General features: G+C 38.7%; 1 pseudogene; it reads left to right on the top strand.

The window, feature by feature from the left end:
• Window positions 1–794: 794 nt before the first annotated feature.
• On the top strand, window positions 795–1,168 carry LOC102277162 (small ribosomal subunit protein eS25-like; annotated as a pseudogene).
• Window positions 1,169–23,142: the final 21,974 nt, after the last annotated feature.

Below are 23,142 nucleotides of genomic sequence, written 5' to 3'. Positions count from 1 at the left end.
TGTAAGAAACGAGTTGCCAGTCCAGGTTTGATGCACGATACTGGATGCTTGGGGCTAGTGCACTGGGACGACCCAGAGGGATGGTATGGGGAGGGAGGAGGGAGGAGGGTTCAGGATGGGGAACACATGTATACCTGTGGCGGATTCATTTTGATATTTGGCAAAACTAATACAATTATGTAAAGTTTAAAAATAAAATAAAATAAAATAAAATAAAAAGAAAACTGGAGCCTATTATACAGAGTGAAATAAGCCAGAAATAAAAACACCAATACAGTATACTACTGCTAAGTCGCTTCAGTCATGTCCGACCCTGTGCGACCCCATAAAGGGAAGCCCTATACTAACGCATATATATGGAATTTAGAAAGATGGTAATGATAACCCTGTATGTGAGACAGCAAAAAAGACAAAGGTGTATAGAACAGTCTTTTGGACTCTGTGGGAGAGGAAGAGGGTGGGATGATTTGGGAGAATGGCATTGAAACATGTATAATATCATATAAGAAACGAATCACCAGTCCAGGTCTGATACAGGATACAGGATGCTTGGGGCTGGTACACTGGGATAACCCAGAGGGATGGTATGGGGAGGGAGGTGGGAGGGGGGTTCAGGTTTCGGAACACATGTACACCCATGGTGGATTCATGTTGATGTATGGCAAAACCAATACAACATTGTAAAGTAATTAGCTTCCAATTAAAATAAATATATTAAAAAAAAACTGTTTGTGGACTTTGGGTCCAATGTCTTAGCAAGGCAGCAGTGGCAGCAGCGCTCTCTAAGCTTCACTATGAGACTCAAGGATGACAAGAAGAATAAAGATGCCAGAAAGCTAGCTAAGAAAGACAAAGACCCAGGGAACAAACTTGGCAAGGCCAAAAAGAAGAGGTGGTCCAAAGGCAAATTTTGGGATAAGCTCAATAACCTCAATTTGTTTGACAGAGCAACGTATGACAGACTCTATAAGGAAGTTCCCAACCGCAAGCTTAAAACTGCAGCTGTGGTCTCTGAGAAACAAGATCTGTAGTTCCTTGGCCAGGGCAGCCCTTCCGGAGCTTCTTAGTAAAGGACTTTTAAAACTGGTTTCAAAGCACAGAGCTCAAACTAACTTATACCAGAAACACCAAGAGTGGAGATGCCTCAACTGCTGGTGAAGATCTATAAACAGGTCCCACCAACTATACATTTTGAAAAATAAAACTTTATTAAATCAAGAACAATTGTTTGTGGAGATTCTCCAAGACTTGTAATAAGTGTACTTTCCTTCTTTTGGCTGTGCTTTGGGGGCTTTACAAGTTGGGGATCACATCAAGCCAAATTCTTTGACTATCTATGCTATATATTCCTAGAGTACAAATCTGCCATATATTCCTAGGGTACAGATCTTCTCAGGAGTATTTTATCCCCCTTCCTTTCCCTTCTTCTGCTCTGTTTAGGTTGGAGGATCAGGAGGTGACCAATTAGTTCCGATTTATCTTAATCTTGATAGTGTGTACCCCTTGGGGATCCAGCTTAATGTAGGTAAATGTGTCATGTAGAAGTCTCTACATTGAATGTGCTCTGTGCCTTGAATTCTATCACCCTTATCCCTCCAATGTCTTCAAGGCAAAAGCAACTTTGGCACTCAAATAATCTGCTAGCCTCTTTGGCCAGTGTTAGTCTTTCAGTCGTGTCCAACTCTTTTGTGATCCCATGGGCTATAACCCACCAGGCTCCTCTGTCCATAGAATTCTCCAGGCAAGAACATTGGAGTGGATTGCCATTTCCTTCTCCAGGGGGTTTTCCAGACCCAGGGATCAAACCTACATCTCTTACATCTCATGTATTGTAGGCGAATTCTTTACCATCTGAGCCTCCAAGGAACCCCATGCTTCCCCTCAGAATGGGCCTGCTAGGATTGCATTATCTTTTCAACTCCTCAGTGGTTTTTTTTTTAGGGTAAGTTTCCTATGCAAATTTATTTATTTTTGGCCACACCAAGTGGTTTGCAGGATCTCAGTTTCCTGACAAAGGATGGAACGATAGTCATGGCAGTTAAAACCCAGAACCCTAACCACTAGGCAACCACAGAATCCCTGAAAATCCTTAGTGCTTGTAAGGTGATTTATTCAGTTGTTTTCAGCCAAAGGATTTGATCCAAATAACCTGCTGCCTAGTTTGCCCTTATGGGAAATAGCTATTACATTTTTATTGTATGAAATTATGCATTTGTATTTAACAACTGTGATATTTCCTTTTAGGAACTTCACAGGGCAAAAAGATGAAGGCAATGTAGCCCCACAAGTTTTATTTGAGAAATTAGTAACCATATGGAACACTGCTCTGCTGTAGACTTTTGGGGGGAAAGGGTGTGAGACTTTTGATAGATTGTCCCATTAACATTATGAAACAGAAGAGCCCATCTTGCTGATGACACTTGTTTTTTTCCTCAAGGGGTAACTTCAATTGGTTAGCCAATAAATTTTATCCTTGCCTTGAAAAAATAACTACCAAAGGAAAATCACTACTATCTGGTTTCCCAACCACCTCCACCTAATCTTGAGCTGCCCTGTGGTGGCCAAAGTCCAGCCTCATGCAGGCACCCGGCTGAATCAGACTGTAGAGACAGAATTTAGTCAGGAGCCTTGTCTCAGGTGCCTTGCTGCCTTTGAACTCCAACGTGTGTCTGTGACAATGAAGACAGAGTCCAAACTCTGGCACAAATAAGTGGATAAGCTTGGGCCAAGTTTGTGACTTCACAATTCTTTAACAACAGCTCCATTCATGCCTCCATGCTTAACTAGCCAGAACAATGGATTTGATTCCTGAAAGAACAAATCAATGACACTGGACACCACAGCTTTGAGGGCAGGATTATGATGAAAGTAGTATTTTATATCTTACAAAGTAACAGTAAATTTACATTTACTAAAGACACAGTTTAGGTATTAACATACTTTCTTACAGTGGAGAGGGAAATGGCAACCCACTCTAGCATACTTGCCTGGGAAATTCCATGGACAAAGGAGCCTGGTGGGCTACAGTCCATGGGGTCACAAGAGTTGGTCACGACTGAGCAACTGAGCACGCATGCACATACTTCCTTATATATACTTAAATATATATATATATATATATATATATATATATATATACTTAAAGCTTGTCTAAATTACCCAATGTTAACCAAAAGGAAGCATAGAAATGCATTGCAAATATGAAAAAACACTAAACTTAAATCACAAGAATGTGCTATTCTTCTCTTAGCATATTAACATTGAGGTCATCTGAAATTCACTGACTATTAACTTTTTGTTTTTGCATGTACATAAATAGCACATTTTACCTAAGACACTGGACTTTTTATGAAAATAACTAGTCCATTAAAATTAGTTCAGTGCCTTTACAAATGAATAAGCTGAAATACAAAGCAAGATCTATTTATCCAAAAACAAACTGAACCAGGATTTTAATTTATTAGTGAAACAAAATTGTTAATCTTCTACTAAAAATTATTTGTAAAATATCCCACGGTTTATAAAATACTTACACACCCAACATCTTATTTAATCCTTTCAACAGCCCTATGAGATAAACATTACCACCATTTTACAGATTAAAAAACAAACTCAAGACTCATTCAGAATATTGTTGTTATTTAGTCACTAAGTCATGTCTAACCCTTTTGCAACCCCATGGACTATAGCCTACCAGCTTCCTCTGTCCATGAGATTTCCCAGGCAAGAATACTGGAGTGGGTTGCCATTTCCTTCTCCAGGGGATCTTCCCAACCCGGAGATCAAACCTGCGTCTCCTGTATTGGCAGGCAGATTCTTTACCACTGAGCCACCAGGGAAGCCCCATTTAGAATATACATCTTCCTAAGTTCACAGACAGAGAAAGCAATGGCAACCCACTCCAGTACTCTTGCCTGGAAAATCCCATGGACAGAGGGGCCTGGTGGGCTGCAGTCCATGGGGTCGCTAGGAGTTGAACACAACTGAGCGACTTCACTTTCACTTTTCACTTTTCATTTTCATGCATTGGAGAAGGAAATGGCAACCCACTCCAGTGTTCTTGCCTGGAGAATCCCAGGGACAGGGGAGCCTGGTGGGCTGCCGTCTATGGGGTCACACAGAGTCGGACATGACTGAAGCAACTTAGCAGCAGTAGCAGCAAATTCATAGAATAAATCAGGGGCAAATCAGTCTTAAATTCAGTCATCTGACTTACAGTCCAGTGCTTTTTACACTAAGTTTATAATTTACATTGTTCTCATCATTGCAGAAATCACTACTAGCATCATCATAGGAAAAAAAGCAACCCTTACAACTCTATGCCATGTGTGCAGATAATCCATGAAAAAATACAAGTTTCATGAACTTTCAGTTCAAGTTTGTCAATCAAAAGATTCTATATTTATATGTGTACTCAGTAGTGTCCAACTCTTTGGTACTCGCTGGACTGTAGCCTGCCAACTTTTCTGAACATGGGATATCCCAGGCAAGAATACCAGAGTGAGTTGTCATTTCCTTCTCCAGAGGATCTTCCTGACCCCGAAGTCAAACACCCTGTCTATTGTATCTCTGGCATTGGCAAGTGGATTCTTTACCACTGTACCACTTGGGAAGCCCTACAGACAGAGGAATTCCTCCATGATGAATTCATAGCAATGCCTAGAAAATACTCTCCAAGTCTAAATGAACAACACTTCAACTATCTAATAAGGGAATTTTACCTTCTAACAAAAAGAGTTTTTCCCTCCATACAAGTGAAGTTAAATTCTGGCTTAAAGCCAGATAGTTAAATTATTTTTGTCATCCTTAAACCTAGAAGTTGCTCTTCTTAACTAAATTCACAGAAACACTCTACATATTTTAAGAATTTTCATTTAGTGTTACATCAACTTTCACCTTTACTTTATGGCTGAAACTTTGAATGAGTGCCAATAAATCATGACTGAGATGAACAAGATCCTCAGAAGTAGAATAATCAAGACATATGCATTTGAGAGATCTGGAAGTATAAATGAATGTTACCTGCTCCTTTAATTTTGCTTGCATTAAATTTACATTTATTCTGCTTAAAATTATTAAGACTTGGATCTGATATACTTCCTAAGTCATTAGTGCTTAAGATATCATACCATTTTTGAGGAAATATTTAAACATTATATGAATATTGATCAATAAACTACACGTTTGTAGGAACTTCTCAATACAGTTAATAATTCTGTTAAATCCCAGTGTTTTTATTTCTTTCTACAGACTATAACATTCCAATGACATTTATATCTATCTCAATACATTCATTAACAATTCATTTCATATTTGTAAATTAAAAGTTAACTTTACAGTACATATTTCAAGTTTGTAGGCCAAAAGGATTATTTTTCTCTAATTGACATTGAAACAAATGATTAGCATGCTACAGTACTTGTCCAACTCTTTTATATTCATTAATTATTCAGGATTAATTCTGTGAAAATCCAGAGCATGCTCATGATGATGAGATTTTAAGATATACAATTGTTCCAGGAGATAAGAAATGTTCATGAATTTATCATGTATTGAAATACACTATAAAGCTCTTGACTGCTAGAAATGTCTTCTACATTTTTAAAAATATAATTACTAAATGTTGGTGGAGAATGCACATTAACATTTGCCCATTAACACTCAATTACAATTTTCTGAACTATTAAGATTTATTAACCTTGTGCAAAGTTATATACAAGCTATTCAAATGCTTTTTATTAGTGAAGTACTTTATATATACATTTGGGCTTCCCTGGTGCCTCAGATGGTATAGAATCTGCCTGCAATGTGGGAGACCCAGGTTCAATCCCTGGGTGCGGAAGATCCCCTTGAGAAGAGAATGACAACCCATTCGATTATTCTTGCCTGGAGAATTTCATGGACAGATGAGCCTGGCAGGCTATGGTCCATGGGATTGCAAGAGTTGGACACAACTGAGAGACTTTCCCTTATATTATTTCACATGCATTGTCTCATCTGATCCTCTTAACAATCCTGGCAATATGGGGAGCAGTTAGTAACCCCATTGTAAAGGAAGAGAAGACATGCTAGAAGCCCAGGAGAGGAAGTGTCAATTCTATGTCAGGTACAGTAGTAGATACCTATGATGTAATGAACAAGCTGCATAATCAGAATGTTTTTGATCTGGCAGAGAAGACAATTAAACAAGCATTAAGAATAAGTTGTGATGCTAATTGAGGAATCAAAGATGCTACAGATGCTCAGAAAATGCAATGTAACTTCATCTTAGAGCAGTCAGGAAAGTGTCCTTGAAAGAAGACAGATTTGACAGACACAAAATCAGAAACTTCCTTGCATGATATGTTCAGTGGTTTGTATCTTACTGTGAAGGCTGTAGGAGCAGTGGGAGAAAATTAGAGGAGATACTGGAAACACGGGTCTGAGATATAAAAAACATTTTTGAAAATTATACTAGCATTCATTAGCCCCTTAAAGGTGGGGCAGGAATTGTGGTGAATCTATTTCTGCAATCTATATTTTATTACATCCTTACATCAACCCTGGGAGTTAGTTACTAATGGTATTGATATTATTACTAGTAGCAGTAGTAATGGTAGTGTTTGACCAAAATGTCTAAATAGTTGATGATTACTTAAATACTGTGTAACAGGTATACAGCAAACATAGTAATATCCCATCTCATATAAAATAAAAGAGAAAATGTCATGCAAATGGTCCATCCTCAAAAAAGTAATGAGAGTAATTGTTATGGATTGCTTTGTGTCTCCCCCAAATTCGGTATTAAAGCACTAACTCCCACTGTGATTGCATTTGGAGATAGGGCCTTTAAGAAGCTCCTAAGTGTGAGGCCCTAATGCAATCTGACTGGCATCCTTAGAAGAAAAGGAAGAGACACCTGGGTTATGGATGCACCAAAAAAAAGGCCATTTGAGGACACAGCAAGAAGATGGCCAACCACAAGCCAAGGAGAGAGGTCTCAGGAAAAATCAAACATGCTGACATCTTAATCTTGGACTTCTAACCTCTAGAACTGTGAAAAGTAACTTTCTGTTGTTTAACACACCCAGTCTGTGAGATTTTGTTATGGAAGCCTGTTGTGCTGTACCCCACAGTCCTGCACCTACCCAGCTGTGCAAAGAAAGAACTCAGAGCCAGTGACAGAGACATTGATGATTTGTTGAACTGGGTATCATAAAGCCAGAGGCAAAAGTCCTGGAGCAACACCCCACATCCCACCACATATGGGTATACAGCCAAGGGCAGGCAGGACACAGCAGCAATCTTTGCTCTACAGCGACCAGGAGGAGGAGGCTATAAGTTAGAGAGAGCATGATGTCAGAAGAGCTCCTTCATTGCGAAGGCAGCCAAGGCAAGGACTGCTCTTTTCCTATTGATGGCCGAATTAACTGGGCCTTTCTGGTCCCAGAGCTAGAATAATCATTAACTGAGGGTCAGGCCAATCACACAGACAATTACTGATGAAACTTTCAGCATAGAAAAAGGAGGCAATCATGCACAGAAAGTTGAGGCAGGGCCAGGTAGGGAAAGGGTTGCACAGAGAGCAAGAGAGCATCCATTTTATGGGCCTTGACCATACCTTGCAAGAGCAGAATAACACAGTTACATTATTTATTTTCAAGTCATCATATTGACCAGCCCACTTTCAGCCAAAAGAAAAAATAATTGCTTTGGATAACATTTTGCTTATTTGTTTGCTTTAGCTTTTGTATTTTCTAGTGAGAGGAGGGTGGATTCTCTGCCCTAAGCTTCAGGAGAGTGTGAGCCCCACTGGTACAGGTGTGGAAGCAAAGGAAACTAAGCCTATGTCCAAGGCACTCACACCTAATACATATATGTAAATTCCTTAGAAGATTTCTTACACATTCTAAGTGTAGTACATATATTGTTTGTTTAGTTGCTAAGTTGTGTCCGGCTTTTTGTGACCACATGGACTGTAGCCTGCCAGGCTACTCTATCCATGGGATTTCCCAGGGAAGAATACTGGAGGGGTTGCCATTCCTTTCTCCAAGGGATCTTCCCGACTCAGGAATCAAACCCATGTCTTCTGCATTGGCAGGCAGATTCTTTACCACTGAATCACCAAGGAAGCCCAAAGGGGAGGTGGTATATATATATATATATATTTTTTTTTTTTTTTTTTATTTTTACAATATGGTATATATATTTTAAATGTCATTATATATGAGAGTATGGGGGTCATCATTTGTTTTACAAAGATGGTATTATAACATAGAGATCCTTTTGGAAGGAGGATCATGTTTTCCTGATAGGTGAGACATAACAATGTATTTCATTAAGTCTTTAAATGCACTTGATTGAGAGATGTATTATTACTTTGTGCACCACTAAGAAAGAAAAGCTGGGCTTCCCAGGTGGATCAGATGGTAAAGGATTTGCCAACAGTGTGGGAGACGTGGGTTCGATCCCTGTGTCAAGAAGATCCCCTGGAGATGGAAATGGCAACCCACTCCAGGATTCTTGCCTGGAGAATCCCATGGACAAAGGAGCCTGGCAGGCTATGGTCCATAGGGTTGCAAAGAGTCAGACACAACTGAGCAACTTTCACTTTTTGCAAAGAAAGAAAAAGTGTTACCAGTTAAATATGACACAATGTTTTCTTCTCATTTAGTCTTCATTCTTATTGAAAGATTTATTTGAGACATATTTACACATAGAATTTTACGATATATTATTCTTATGCATATGTTTAAAAAACTATAAAAGAACTAAATTAGTTACAGTATTCTTTAAAAAAAAAAAAACTTTCTCAGGAGTCCAACTAATCTGCACACTCTCAAGTCAGAGTTTGTCATAACCCATGGATTTATACCCATTTTTTCCTGTGTCATCAAGAGCATTGGTGGTGAGTCATTTCTTTAAGAAGGGCTTCACTATCATCACTGGGATTTTATTTGAAGCCACGTACACCCATTCTGCAATTCTTGATGCTGCAGTCATCTTGATCATATCAGAAAGTGTTAATACAAAGTTTTCAAAAAACAGTCAGGGGAATTCCCTGGTGGTTCAGTGGTTAGAACTCTGTGCTTTCACTGCCAAGGGCCTGGGTGCAATCCCTGGTTGGGGAACTAAGATCCCACAAGCTGCACAGTGCAGCCAAAACCAAAAAACTGTCAGGACTCATATTCTTTTCTCCAATGATTTGCTTGAGTGAAATATTGAAGAATTGTAGTTTCCTAGCCATGCTTCTTGCCTTGATAATCCCAGGGACGGGGGAGCCTGGTGGGCTGCCATCTATGGGGTCACCCAGAGTCGGACACGACTAAAGCGACTTAGCAGCAGCAACCATGCTTCTGGGAGCAACAGCCGTTTTCGTGCATATGCAGTGGGGGTAACTATGTGCTGTGCTGTGCTTAGTCGTTCAGTTGTGCCCGACTCTGCAACCCCATGAACTGCAGCCCTCCAAGCTCCTCTGTCTGTGAGGATTCTCCAGGCAAGAATACTGGAGTGGGTTGCCATGCCCTCCTCCAGGGTGGGTAACTATAGCTTGACTGTTACATAGCCCAAAGTGACCGTAGAATGTCATCAATTCTAAGGTACGTTCCAACTTTAGAAATGAAAAACTGACAGAAAAAAAAAAATGTGTTTGAACTAATGCAATATTGTAACCCATTATTCTGATTAAAAAAATTTTCCCTGACTGCCACTGAGCTTAGTAGGAGGAAGATTTAGTGTTCTGTGATTTGATTTATTATCTCCTTCATTTTTCTACTGGAGTATTTTTTTTTTTGTCATTTTATAACAGTTCTTATATATATGATAGATGTAACTCTTTGTTATCATTAGTACTAGAATTTTCCCAAATCTGTAATTTACCTATTGACTTACTGGACTTTTTCTCATACCAAATAGTTTCATTTTTATATGGTCAATATGTATACTTTTTTAAATAACTTTTGCTTCTCCTGCCTTGCAAATGTAAATATAGTCACTTAATTTTGCTTCCGTGATTTTTATTTTGTTTGCTTACACATAGTATTTAACTCACCTGTTTCTCTTGTGTTTTTTTAAATGTTTTGAAATTGGAGTCTAACATTATATTCTTCCATATAGATAGCCAGTTGTCCCAGAACCATATATCAAGTATTTCATCCTTTTCCCACTGAATTTGAAATACCATCTTTGTTATAGATTATCTTCTCATATACATTGGGGTAGATTTCATTCTATGTAGTAGATTCCATTCTTCAAATTCATCTTGAATTTATTCTTAGGCAAATGGTTATCCAGTTGTTTACAGTTATATTTTGAATAATTATGCCTTTTCCACTGATTTGAAATGACATGTGTGTCTGTTCCATTCATCCTTCAACTTTGGCACTAACCACCCCATTTCAATTTTTTCCCCTCTATACTATATTTTTATATCTAGTAGACAAGTCATCTCTTCCCATTCTTTTATCCTTCCTTATCAGAATTTAACTGAATATCTTCTCGTGTTTATTCTTTCATATGAACTCGAAGATGCTCTGGTCATGTAACATCTCTCTTCCCACACACATAGATACTAAATAAATAATTAATACTGTGAAGTGGTTTTGATTAAGAGTGTGTTGCATGAATAGAGGGATCTCTCCATTAAAATACACTTTCCATAATATGTTCCTCCATTTACTAAAGTGTTCTTTCACGTCTTTAGTTGAGCTTTGTAGCTGTCTTAATTTGGTGGTGCACATGTTTTTGCAAACTTTATTATTTTTTGTTAATATAGTGATTTTTTTCATTTTATTATCAAATGAATTAGCATTAAAATATTAAAACATTTTGGTTTTAGTATATTAATGTCATAGTTTTGTACTTCATTTTCTGGGAGTTACAGATAGAGAATTGCACCACTTATGAATAATAAATTTTTGTATTTTTTATTTATATTTGATTTGTCTATTCATATTTTAGAAACTCATGGACAAACATATCCATATTATGTTAAATAATAGAGATGGTGAACAATCCCATTTGTTTTTTAACAGGAATGCTTTTGGTATTTCCTCATTAAGTATGATGCTAGTTTTAACTTGCATTAGTTTTTTTATCATGTGAAGAAATTCTCTATTTATATTTTACCAGGGGTTTTCTTTAGGAATGTCTGTTGGGTTCTTCCCCTCAAAAGATATTTAAGCATCTGTTGAAATATCTTTCTCCATTGATTTATTTTGAACTAATATTAGTTTCTTAATATTGAGCCATCTGTGTTAATGGTATAACATTTACTTAATCAGCAAATATTAATCTTTGAATACACCACTAGATTCAATTTGCTTTGTCATTTAAGATTTGTACACCAATATTTACAATTGGTGTTGAACAGCTGTCAAAATTTGTGCTGTCAAATTTTGGTAACAGGTTTATACTAGCTTTGTAAAATAATTTGTAAAAGCTTTCTTTCTTTCTCTACGATCTCTCACTTGGAAGTTTTTAAATAATGTAAAATGAAATCGTCTTGACAGGTGGCTTTTACAAGATGTTTTCTTTGATAAGTCTCAATTATAATCATTTTCTACCTCTGCTTGGGTTGATTTTAATAATTAATATTGCCCCAAATATTCATGCATTATGCTGAGGTTTTCAGATTTTTTTATACTTTTTTAAAAGTGAATTTCTATCTCTAATTATACCATTTATTTATTTCCTCAGTCAGTTTATCAGTTCAGTAGCTCATTCGTGTTTAACTTTTTGTGATCCCATGGACTGGAGCAAGCCAGGCTTCCGTGTCCATCACCAACTCCCGGACGTGCTCAGACACATGTGCATAGAGTCGGTGATGCCATCCAACCATTGCATCCTCTGTCATCCCCTTTTCCTCCTGCCTTCAATCTTTCCGAGCATCAGGGTCTTTTCAATTGAGTCGGTTCTTCACATCAGGTGGTCAAAGTATTGGAGTTTCAGCTTCAACATCAGTTCTTCCAAAGAACACCCAGGACTGATCTCCTTTACGATGGACTGGTTGGATCTCCTTGCAGTCCAAGGAACTCTCAACACCACAGTTTAACAGCATCCATTTTTCGGCGCTCAGCTTTCTTTATGTTCCAACTCTCTCATCCATACATGACTACTGGAAAAACCGTAGCTTTGACTAGATGGACCTTTGTTGGCAAAGTAATGTCTCTGCTTTTTAATACACTGTCTAGGTTGGTCATAGCTTTTCTTCCAAGGAGCAAGTGTATTTTCATCATCTGCAGTGATTTTGAATCACAAGAAAATAAAGTCTGTCGCTGTTTCCATTGTTTCCCCATCTATTTGCCAAGAAGTGATGGGACCAGATGCCATGATCTTAGTTTTTTGAATGTTGAGTTTTAAGCTAGCTTTTTCACTTTCCTCTTTCACTTTCATCAAGAGGTTCTTTAGTTCCTCTTCACTTTTTGTCATAAGGGTGGGATCATCTGCATACCTGAGACTTACAATATTTCTCCCAGCAATCTTGATTCTAGCTTGTGCTACATCCAGCCTGTCATTTCCCATGATGTACTCTGCATATAAGTTAAATAGGCAGGGTGACAATATACAGCCTTGTACTCCTTTCCCTATTTGGAACCAGTCTGTTGTTCCAAGTCCATTTCTAACTGTTGCTTCTTGACATGCATACAGATTTCTCAGGAGGTAGGTCAGGTGGTCTGGTATTCCCATCTCCTTCAGAATTTTCCACAGTTTGTGGTGATTCACACAGTCAAAGGCTTTGGCATAGTCAATAAAGTAAAAGTAGATGTTTTTCTGGAACTCTCTTGCTTTTTTGATGTTCCAACGGATGTTGGCAATTTGATCTCTGGTTCCTCTGCCTTTTCTAAATCCAGCTTGAACATCTGGAAGTTCACGGTTCATGTACTGTTGAAGCCTAGCTTGGAGAATTTTGACCATTTCTTTGCTAGCGTGTGAGATGAGTGCAACTGTGTGGTAGTTTGAACATTCTTTGGCATTGCCTTTCTTTGGGATTGGAATGAAAACGGACCTTTTCCAGTCCTGTGGCCACTGCTGAGTTCTCCAAATTTGTTGGCATATTGAGTGCAGCACTTTTACACCATCATCTTTCAGGATTTGAAATAGCTTAACTGGAGTTCCATCACCTCCACTAGCTTTGTTTGTAGTGATGCTTCCTAAGGCCCACTTGACTTTGTATCCAATAAGTCTGGCTCTAGGTGAGTGATCACACCATCGTGATTATCTGGGTCATGAAGATCTTTTTTGTATAGTTCTTCTGTGTATTCTTGCCACCTCTTCTTAATGTCTTTTGCTTCTGTTAGGTCCATATTATTTTAGTCCTTTTTGTGCCCATCTTTGCATGAAATATTCCCTTGGCATCTCTAATTTTCTTAAAGAAAATTACTCTATCCCATTCTATTGTTTTCCCCTATTTCTTTGCATTGATCTCTGAGGAAGGCTTTCTTATCTCTGCTTGCTATTCTTTGGAACTCTGCATTCAGATGTTTATATCTTTCCTTTTCTCCTTTGCTTTTTGCTTCTCTTCTTTTTACAGCTATTTGTAAGGCCTCCTCAGACAGCCATTTTGCTTTTTTGTATTTCTTTTCCATGGGGATGGTCTTGATCCCTGTCTCCTGTACAATATCACGAACCTCCGTCCATAGTTCATTAGGCACTCTATCTATCCTTTGCCTTTAGCTTCTCTTCTTTTCTCAGCTTTTTGTATTTACTTCCTACTATTGCATATTTAGGAGAAGGCAATGGCACCCCACTCCAGTACTCTTGCCTGGAAAATCCCATGGATGGAGGAGCCTGGTGGGCTGCAGTCCATGGGGTTGCTAAGAGTCAGACACAACTGAGCGACTTCACTTTGACTTTTCACTTTCATACATTGGAGAAGGAAATGGCAACCCACTCCAGTGTTCCTGCCTGGAGAATCCCAGGGATGGGGGAGCCTGATGGGCTACTGTCTATGCGGTCGCACAGAGTCAGACACGACTGAAACGACTTAGCAGCAGCAGCAGCATTGCATATTTATGCTTCCTTTTTTTTTTTTTTTTTTGTTTGGCCTTGCTAAAAGTTTGTCCATCTAATTCCTATCTTTGAAGAAAATATCTCTGTAATTGTTCATCAAAAAAACTGTATAATAGAGGAAAACAATAGAATGGGAAATACTAGAGATCTCTTCAAGAAAATTAGAGATACCAAGGGAACATTTCATGCAAAGATGGGCTCAATAAAGGACAGAAATGGTATGGACCTAACAGAAACAGAAGATATTAAGAAGAGGTAGCAAGAATACACAGAAGAACTGTACAAAAAAGATCTTCATGACCCAGATAATCACGATGGTGTGATCACTGACCTAGAGCCAGACATCCTGGAATGTGAAGTCAAGTGGGCCTTAGAAAGCATCAATATGAACAAAGCTAGTGGAGGTGATGGAATTCCAGTCGAGCTATTTCAAATCCTAAAAGATGATGCTGTGAAAGTGCTGCACTCAATATGCCAGCACATTTGGAAAACTCAGCAGTGGCCATAGGACTGGAAAATGTCCATTTTCATTCCAATCCCAAAGAAAGGCAATGCCAAGGAATGCTAAAACTACTGCACAATTGCACTCATCTCACATGCCGGTACCCTTGCCTGGAAAATCCTGTAGACGGAGGAGCCTGGTAGGCTGCAGTCCATGGGGTCATGAAGAGTCAGACACGACTGAGTGACTTCAATTTCACTTTTCACTTTCATGCATTGGAGAAGGAAATGGCAACCCACTCCAGTGTTCTTGCCTGGAGAATCCCAGGGATGGGGGAGCCTGGTGTCTGCCGTCTATGTGGTCACACAGAGTCGGACACGACTGAAGTGACTTAGCAGCAGCAGTAGCACATGCTAGTAAAGTAATACTTTAAATTCTCCAAGCCAGGCTTTCAGCAATACGTGAACCACGAACTTTCAGATGTTCAAGCTGGTTTTAGAAAAGGCAGAGGAACCAGAGATCAAATTGCCAACATCCTCTGGGTCATCAAAAAAGCAAGAGAGTTTCAGAAAAACATCTATTTCTGCTTTATTGACTATGCCAAAGGCTTTGACTGTGTAGATCACAATAAACTGTGGAAAATTCTGAAAGAGATGGGTATACAAGACCACCTGACTTGCCTCTTGAGAAACCTGTATGCAGGTCAGGAAGCAACAGTTAGAACTGGACATGGAACAACAGACTGGTTCCAAATATGAAAAGGAGTACGTCAAGGCTGTATATTGTCACCCTGCTTATTTAACTTATATGCAGAGTACATCATGAGAAATGCTGGGCTGGATGAAGCACAAGCTGGAATCAAGATTGCTGGGAGAAATATCACTAACCTCAAATATGCAGATGACACCACCCTTGTGGCAGAAAGTGAAGAAGAACTAAAGAGCCTCTTGATGAAATTGAAAGAGAAGAGTGAAAAAGTTGGCTCAAAGCTCAACATTCAGAAAACTAAGATCATGGCATCTGGTCCCATCATTTCATTGCAAATAGATGGGGAAACAGTGGAAACAATGGCTGACTTTATTTTTGGGGGCTCCAATATCACTGCAGATGGTGATTGCAGCCATGAAATTAAAAGACACTTACTCCTTGGAAGGAAAGTTATGACCAACCTAAATAGCATATTGAAAAGCAGAGACTTTACTTTGCCAACAAAGGTCCATCTAGTCAAGGCTATGGTTTTACCAGTAGTCATGTATGGATGTAAGAGTTGGACTGTGAAGAAAGCTGCACGCTGAAGAATTGATGCTTTTGAACTGTGGTGTTGGAGAAGACTCTTGAGAGTCCCTTGGACTGCAAGGAGAGCCAACCAGTCCATCCTAAAGGAAATCAGTCCTGAATATTCACTGGAAGGACTGATGCTGAAGCTGAAACTCTTTTATTTTGGCCACCTGATGCAAATAATTGACTCTGGAAAAGACCCTTATGCTAGGAAAGATTGAAGGCTGGAGGAGAAGGAGGTGTCAGAGGATGAGATGGTTGGATGGCACCACCAACTTGATGGACTTGAGTCTGAGCAAGCTGCGAGAGTTGACAAAGGACAGGGAAGTCTGGCGTGCTGCAGTCCATGGGGTAACAAAAAGTCGGACACGACTGAGTGACTGAACTAAACTGAACTGAAAAAAGACAGATTATCTTAAATAAGGACAAAAATTAGTCTGAATAGCTTTTTTTAAAAAGCAATATTATGTACTAGGAAACAAAAGATAATATTTTCAATGTCTTAAGAGTAAAGTGTTAGTCCGCCTTAAGCTACCATTCAAGGATGTTACCAAAGGAGGCAAGAAAAAGAGGAATGAGGGAAATAAGAGAGGGAGGGAAGGAGGGAGAAGCAAAGAAAGAAAGAAAATAGAATCCAGAAGGAAAGCACTGGATAGAAAAACACAAAGCTGAACAAAGAAGTTGTCAGTAAAACAAATTAATTTTTTTATTATAAAAATGAAATATCAGCTCTCTTTAAGCTTCAGGAAAAAAGTTTAATACAACAGTAGCAAAAATGCACATTAAAGTAAGTCCTTATTGTCATCAAATGGAAGAGAAAACCTAAACAATCTATGAGAAAATATATATAAAAATTTAAGGTCCAACTTACATTTCTACAAATGTGGAACCTGAAAATTCCCCAACCACAAAACAGCTAGAAATGCTGGAATAATAAGGTATAATTGACATCCTTTTAAAAGCATAGCTGCACTTTTATGAAAGGAAAGGAAATCACCAGTGGCAAAAAATGAAGAGGAAGCTGACAGTCAGAGAAATAAGTTTCTGAGCTGATATTGCAGGAGTGTTGAGGAAAGTTTCTGGTCACAAAAATTTAGGATTTTAAAGTCCAAGCAAGGATAGGACATCAGGCTTAGAGAATATGCAAAGTGTGGAGTTGAAACTGAAAAATTCCTCACAAAAAAATGGGTCTCCAATGGCTACAATTTGATTAAAAGGAAGAAGCAGAAAAATGTAAACAACTGGTACAAGGAGAAAACAAAGACAATTGTCTGTATTGTCTTGCTTGATTTGTGGGAAGATGGATAGGCAGGGAATCACCTCTGAGAATTCCTAACCACAGCCCTGCTTTTAAACAATGAGTTTGTGGTATGAATTTACATTACCAGCTTGATCTAATCTAAAGGATCTAGCTCATATGATTATAATGGTTGCCAAGTCAAAAGTCTCCAGAGTGGGCAGGTAGGCTGGATATTCAGTGAAGAGCTAATACTGCAGTTTAAGTCCAAAGGTAAATAGCTAAAGATTCAGAAAAGAGCCAGTATTACAGTTGAAGTTTAATTATCATCTGCTGCAGAAAGGTCCATATAGTCAAAGATATGGTCTTTCTAGTAGTCATGTACATATGTGAGAGTTGTTGAACCATAAAGAAGGCTGAGAGCTGAAGAATTGATGTTTTTGAAATGTGGTGCTGGAGAAGAGTCTTGAAAGTCAATTGTTACCATCTTTCTAAATTCCATATATTTGCATTAGTATGCTGTATTGGTGTTTTTCTTTCTGGCTTACTTCACTCTGTATAATAGGCTCCAGTTTCATCCACCTCATTAGAACTGATTCAAATGTATTCTTTTGAGTAATACTCCATTGTGTATATGTACCACAGCTTTCTTATCCATTCATCTGTTGATGGACATCTAGGTTGCTTCCATGTCCTGGCTATTATAAACAGTGCTGCGATGAACATTGGAAAGATGGTAACAATAACCCTGTATACGAGACAGCAAAAGAGACACTGATGTATAGAACAGCCTTTGGACTCTGAGGGAGAGGGTGGTATGATTTGGGAGAATGGCATTGAAATACATATAATATCATATAGGGAATGAGTCGCCAGTCCAGGTTCGATGCACGATACTGGATGCTTGGGGCTGGTGCACTGGGACGACCCAGAGGGATGGTGTGGGGAGGGAGGAGGGAGGAGGGTTCAGGATGGGGAACACATGTATACCTGTGGTGGATTCATTTCGATATTTGGCAAAACCAATACAATATTGTGAAGTTTAAAAATAAAATAAAATTTAAAAAAAAAAAGAAAGAAAGTCAATTGGACAGCAAGGAGATCAAACCTAAAGGAAATCAACTCTGAATATTCATCAGAAGAACTGAGGCTGAAACTGAAGCTCCAATACTTTGGTGACCTGATGCAAAGAGCCAGCTCATTAGAAAAGGCCCTGATGCTGGGAAAGATTGAAGACAGTAGGAGAATGGGATGACAGAGAATGAGATGATTGGATGGCATCACTGACTTGATGGATATAAGTTTGAGGAAACTCCAGGAGGTGGTGAAGGACAGGGAAGCCTGGCATGCTGCAGTCCATGGGGTCACAAGAATCCAACATGACTGATGGACTAAACAACAGCAGGGGAGATGAGTGTGTCTTCTATTCAGGCCTTCAACTGATTGGATAAGGCCCACCCATATTATAGAGGGTAATCTGTTTTACCCTTAAATCTGTTGATTTAAACGTTAATCTTACCCCCAAAACACTCTCACAGAAACATGCAAAATGTTTGACCACATATTTGTGCACTGTGGCCCAGCCAAAATGACACATAAAATTAACCATTACAGTTAGCTGACTCAACAGTCATCTACAGCTTTATTTTCCCTTGCCTCTTACCCACAAATACTAGAGATGGTGGAGAAAGTACATGCTTGCTTTTCCAATCTCTGGAAATGGCTATATGACCCAGATCTGGTCACTGAGACTTAACTAGAAGTTGACTATTGCAAAGGGAGTAGTTTCTTTTGTACGTAACAAAAATACCCTAAATTGATTGTGATGGTTCCAGAATTCTGTAACACTTCATATAGGTGAGTTGTATGATAATCTGAATTATATCTCAATAAAGCTGTCACCAAAAAATATTTGTTTCTTCACATCATTTTCTACTTAATTCTTCCAGATCAGATCAGACCAGATCAGTCACTCAGTCATGTCCGACTCTTTGCAACCCCATGAATCGCAGCATGCCAGGCCTCCCTGTCCATCACCAACTCCCGGAGTTCACTCAGACTCACGTCCATCGAGTCAGTGATGCCATCCAGCCATCTCATCCTCTGTCGTCCCCTTCTCCTCTTGCCCCCAATCCCTCCCAGCACAGAGAAGGCAGTGGCACCCCACTCCAGCACTCTTGCCTGGAAAATCCCATGGACGGAGGAGCCTGGTGGGCCGCAGTCCATGGGGTTGCTAAGAGTCAGACAAGACTCAGCGACTTCACTTTAACTTTTCACTTTCATGAATTGGAGAAGGAAATGGCAACCCACTCCAGTGTTCTTGCCTGGAGAATCCCAGGGACAGGGGAACCTGGTGGGCTGCCATCTATGGGGTCGCATAGAGTCGGACACAACTGAAGCGACTTAGCAGCAGCAGCAAAGTATAGAAATCTCTCCTCCCTGAAAGAAAGTAAGAAAAAAGAATAGAGGAAAAGTCACCTCTGCCAACTCTTCAGGCCCTTAAGAGAGCAGAAATTGGAACCAGACTATTTTCAGCTTTCTATGTGATAGTGACTAACCCAACCATACAATAGGTCAAAATTGATTGCTTTGTATTTGTTTATACTTTACTGCCTTGTTCCTAACTAAAATAATCTCTGACACCCTTACTAATATTTTTGGCAAGTAACTTGCTCTTGGGACAAAGAAAATCCTCTTTATTAAAAAAAAAAAAAAGGCAGGGGAGGGGGTTCAGTGGGCAAGAGGAAAGAAAGCCATTTGACTAAGCCTTTCTTTGTGACAAATTAAGTACAATGAGGTTCCTTCAACCCTTATGCAGTTTCCTTCAATCCTTATACAGGTTCCAAAGACAAACATGTACAAAGCAATTTTAAAAACATAACAGAAGACTTCAGAGAAATTCCTCAGACTGGCTACTTTGGACTATGCTTCAAGAGTTACTAAAAGTGGGAGGAGGAGCCAAGATGGTGGAGGAGTAGGACGGGGAGAACACTTTCTCCCCCACAAATTCATCAAAAGAGCATTTAAACGTTGAGTAAATCCCACAAAACAACTTCTGAATGCCGGCAGAGGACATCAGGCACCCAAAAAAGCAACCCAACTCTTCGAAAGGAGAGAGAAGAAATACAGCTCCACCCACCAGAACATCGAAACAAGCTTCCCTAACCAGGAAACCTTGACAAGCCACCTGTACAAACCCACACACAGCGAGGAAACGCCACAATAAAGAGAACTCCACAAACTGCCAGAATACAGAAAGGACACCCCAAACTCAGCAATTTAAACAAGATGAAGAGACAGAGGAATACCCAGCAGATAAAGGAACAGGATAAATGCCCACCAAACCAAACAAAAGAGGAAGAGATAGGGAATCTACCTGATAAAGAATTCTGAATAATGATAGTGAAATTGATCCAAAATCTTGAAATTAAAATGGAATCATAGATAAATAGCCTGGAGACAAGGATTGAGAAGGTGCAAGAAAGGTTTAACAAGGACCTAGAAGAAATAAAAAACAGTCAATATATAATGAATAATGCAATAAATGAAATTAAAAACACTCTGGAGGCAACAAATAGTAGAATAACAGAGGCAGAAGATAGGATTAGTGAATTAGAAGATAGAATGGTAGAAATAAATGAATCAGAGAGGATAAAAGAAAAATGAATTAAAAGAAATGAGGACAATCTCAGAGACTTCCAGGACAATATTAAACGCTACAACATTCGAATCATAGGGGTTCCAGAAGAAGAAGACAAAAAGAAAGACCATGGGAAAATACTTGAGGAGATAATAGTTGAAAACTTCCCTAAAATGGGGAAGGAAATAATCACCCAAGTTCAAGAAACCCGGAGAGTCCCAAACAGGATAAACCCAAGGCGAAACACCCCAAGACACATATTAATCAAATTAACAAAGATCAAACACAAAGAACAAATATTAAAAGCAACAAGGGAAAAACAACAAATAACACACAAGGGAATCCCATAAGGATAACAGCTGATCTTTCAATAGAAACTCTTCAAGCCAGGAGGGAATGGCAAGACATACTTAAAATGATGAAAGAAAATAACCTACAGCCCAAATTATTGTACCCAGCAAGGATCTCATTCAAGTATGAAGGAGAAATCAAAAGCTTTTCAGACAAGCAAAAGCTGAGAGAATTCTGCACCACCAAACCAGCTCTCCAACAAATACTAAAGGATATTCTCTAGACAGGAAACACAAAAACGGTGTATAAACTCGAACCCAAAACAATAAAGTAAATGGCAACGGGATCATACTTATCAGTAATTACCTTAAACGTAAATGGGTTGAATGCCCCAACCACAAGACAAAGACTGGCTGAATGGATACAAAAACAAGACCCCTACATATGTTGTCTACAAGAGACCCACCTCAAAACAGGGGACACATACAGACTGAAAGTGAAGGGCTGGAAAAAGATTTTCCATGCAAATAGGGACCAAAAGAAAGCAGGAGTAGCAATACTCATCTCAGATAAAATAGACTTTAAAACAAAGGCTGTGAAAAGAGACAAAGAAGGTCACTACATAATGATCAAAGGATCAATCCAAGAAGAAGATATAACAATTATAAATATATGTGCACCCAACACGGGAGCACCGCAGTATGTAAGACAAATGCTAACAAGTATGAAAGGAGAAATTAACAATAACACAATAATAGTGGGAGACTTTAATACCCCACTCACACCTGTGGATAGATCAACTAAACAGAAAATTAACAAGGAAACACAAACTTTAAATTATACAATAGACCAGTTAGACCTAATTGATATCTATAGGACATTTCACCCCAAAACAATGAATTTCACCTTTTTCTCAAGTGCACATGGAACCTTCTCCAGGATAGATCACATCCTGAGCCATAAAGCCAGCCTTGGTAAATTCAAAAAACAGAAATCATTCCGAGCATCTTTTCTGACCACAATGCAGTAAGATTAGATCTCAATTACAGGAGAAAAAAATCTATTAAAAATTCCAACATATGGAGGCTGAACAACACGCTGCTGAATAACCAACAAATCACAGAAGAAATAAAAATTTGCATAGAAAAGAAATGAAAATGAAAACACAACAACCCAAAACCTGTGGGACACGGTAAAAGCAGTCCTAAGGGGAAAGTTCATAGCAATACAGGCACACCTCAAGAAACAAGAAAAAAGTCAAATAAATAACCTAACTCCACACCTAAAGCAACTAGAAAAGGAAGAAATGAAGAACCCCAGGTTAGTAGAAGGAAAGAAATCTTAAAAATTTAGGCAGAAATAAATGCAAAAGAAACAAAAAAGAGACCATAGCAAAAATCAACAAAACCAAAAAGCTGGTTCCTTGAAAGGATAAATAAAATTGACAAACCATTAGCCAGACTCATCAAGAAACAAAGGAGAAAAATCAAATCAACAAAATTAGAAATGAAAATGGAGAGATCACAACAGACAACACAGAAATACAAAGGATCATAATAGACTACTATCAACAATTATATGCCAATAAAATGGACAACGTGGAAGAAATGGACAAATTCTTAGAAAAGTACAACTTTCCAAAACTGGACCAGGAAGAAATAGAAAATCTTAACAGACCCATCACAAGCACGGAAATTGAAACTGTAATCAAAAATCTTCCAGCAAACAAAAGCCCCGGTCCAGACGGCTTCACAGCTGAATTCTACCAAAAATTTAGAGAAGAGCTAACACCTATCTTGCTCAAACTCTTCCAAAAAATTGCAGAGGAAGGTAAACTTCCAAACTCATTCTATGAAGCCACCATCACCCTAATACCAAAACCTGACAAAGATCCCACAAAAAAAGAAAACTACAAGCCAATATCACTGATGAACATAGATGCAAAAATCCTTAACAAAATTCTAGCAATCAGAATCCAACAACAGATTAAAAAGATCATGACCAAGTGGGCTTTATCCCAGGGATGCAAGGATTCTTCAATATCCGCAAATCAATCAATGTAATACACCACATTAACAAATTGAAAAATGAAAACCATATGATTATCTCAATAGATGCAGAGAAAGCCTTTGACAAAATTCAACATCCGTTTATGATAAAAACTCTCCAGAAAGCAGGAATAGAAGGAACACACCTCAACATAATAAAAGCTATATATGACAAACCCACAGCAAACATTATCCTCAATGGTGAAAAATTGAAAGC

This window comes from Bos mutus, chromosome X, assembly GCF_027580195.1.
Source record: "Bos mutus isolate GX-2022 chromosome X, NWIPB_WYAK_1.1, whole genome shotgun sequence".
NCBI lineage: Eukaryota > Metazoa > Chordata > Mammalia > Artiodactyla > Bovidae > Bos > Bos mutus.
This window is presented reverse-complemented; position numbering and strand designations above follow the sequence as displayed.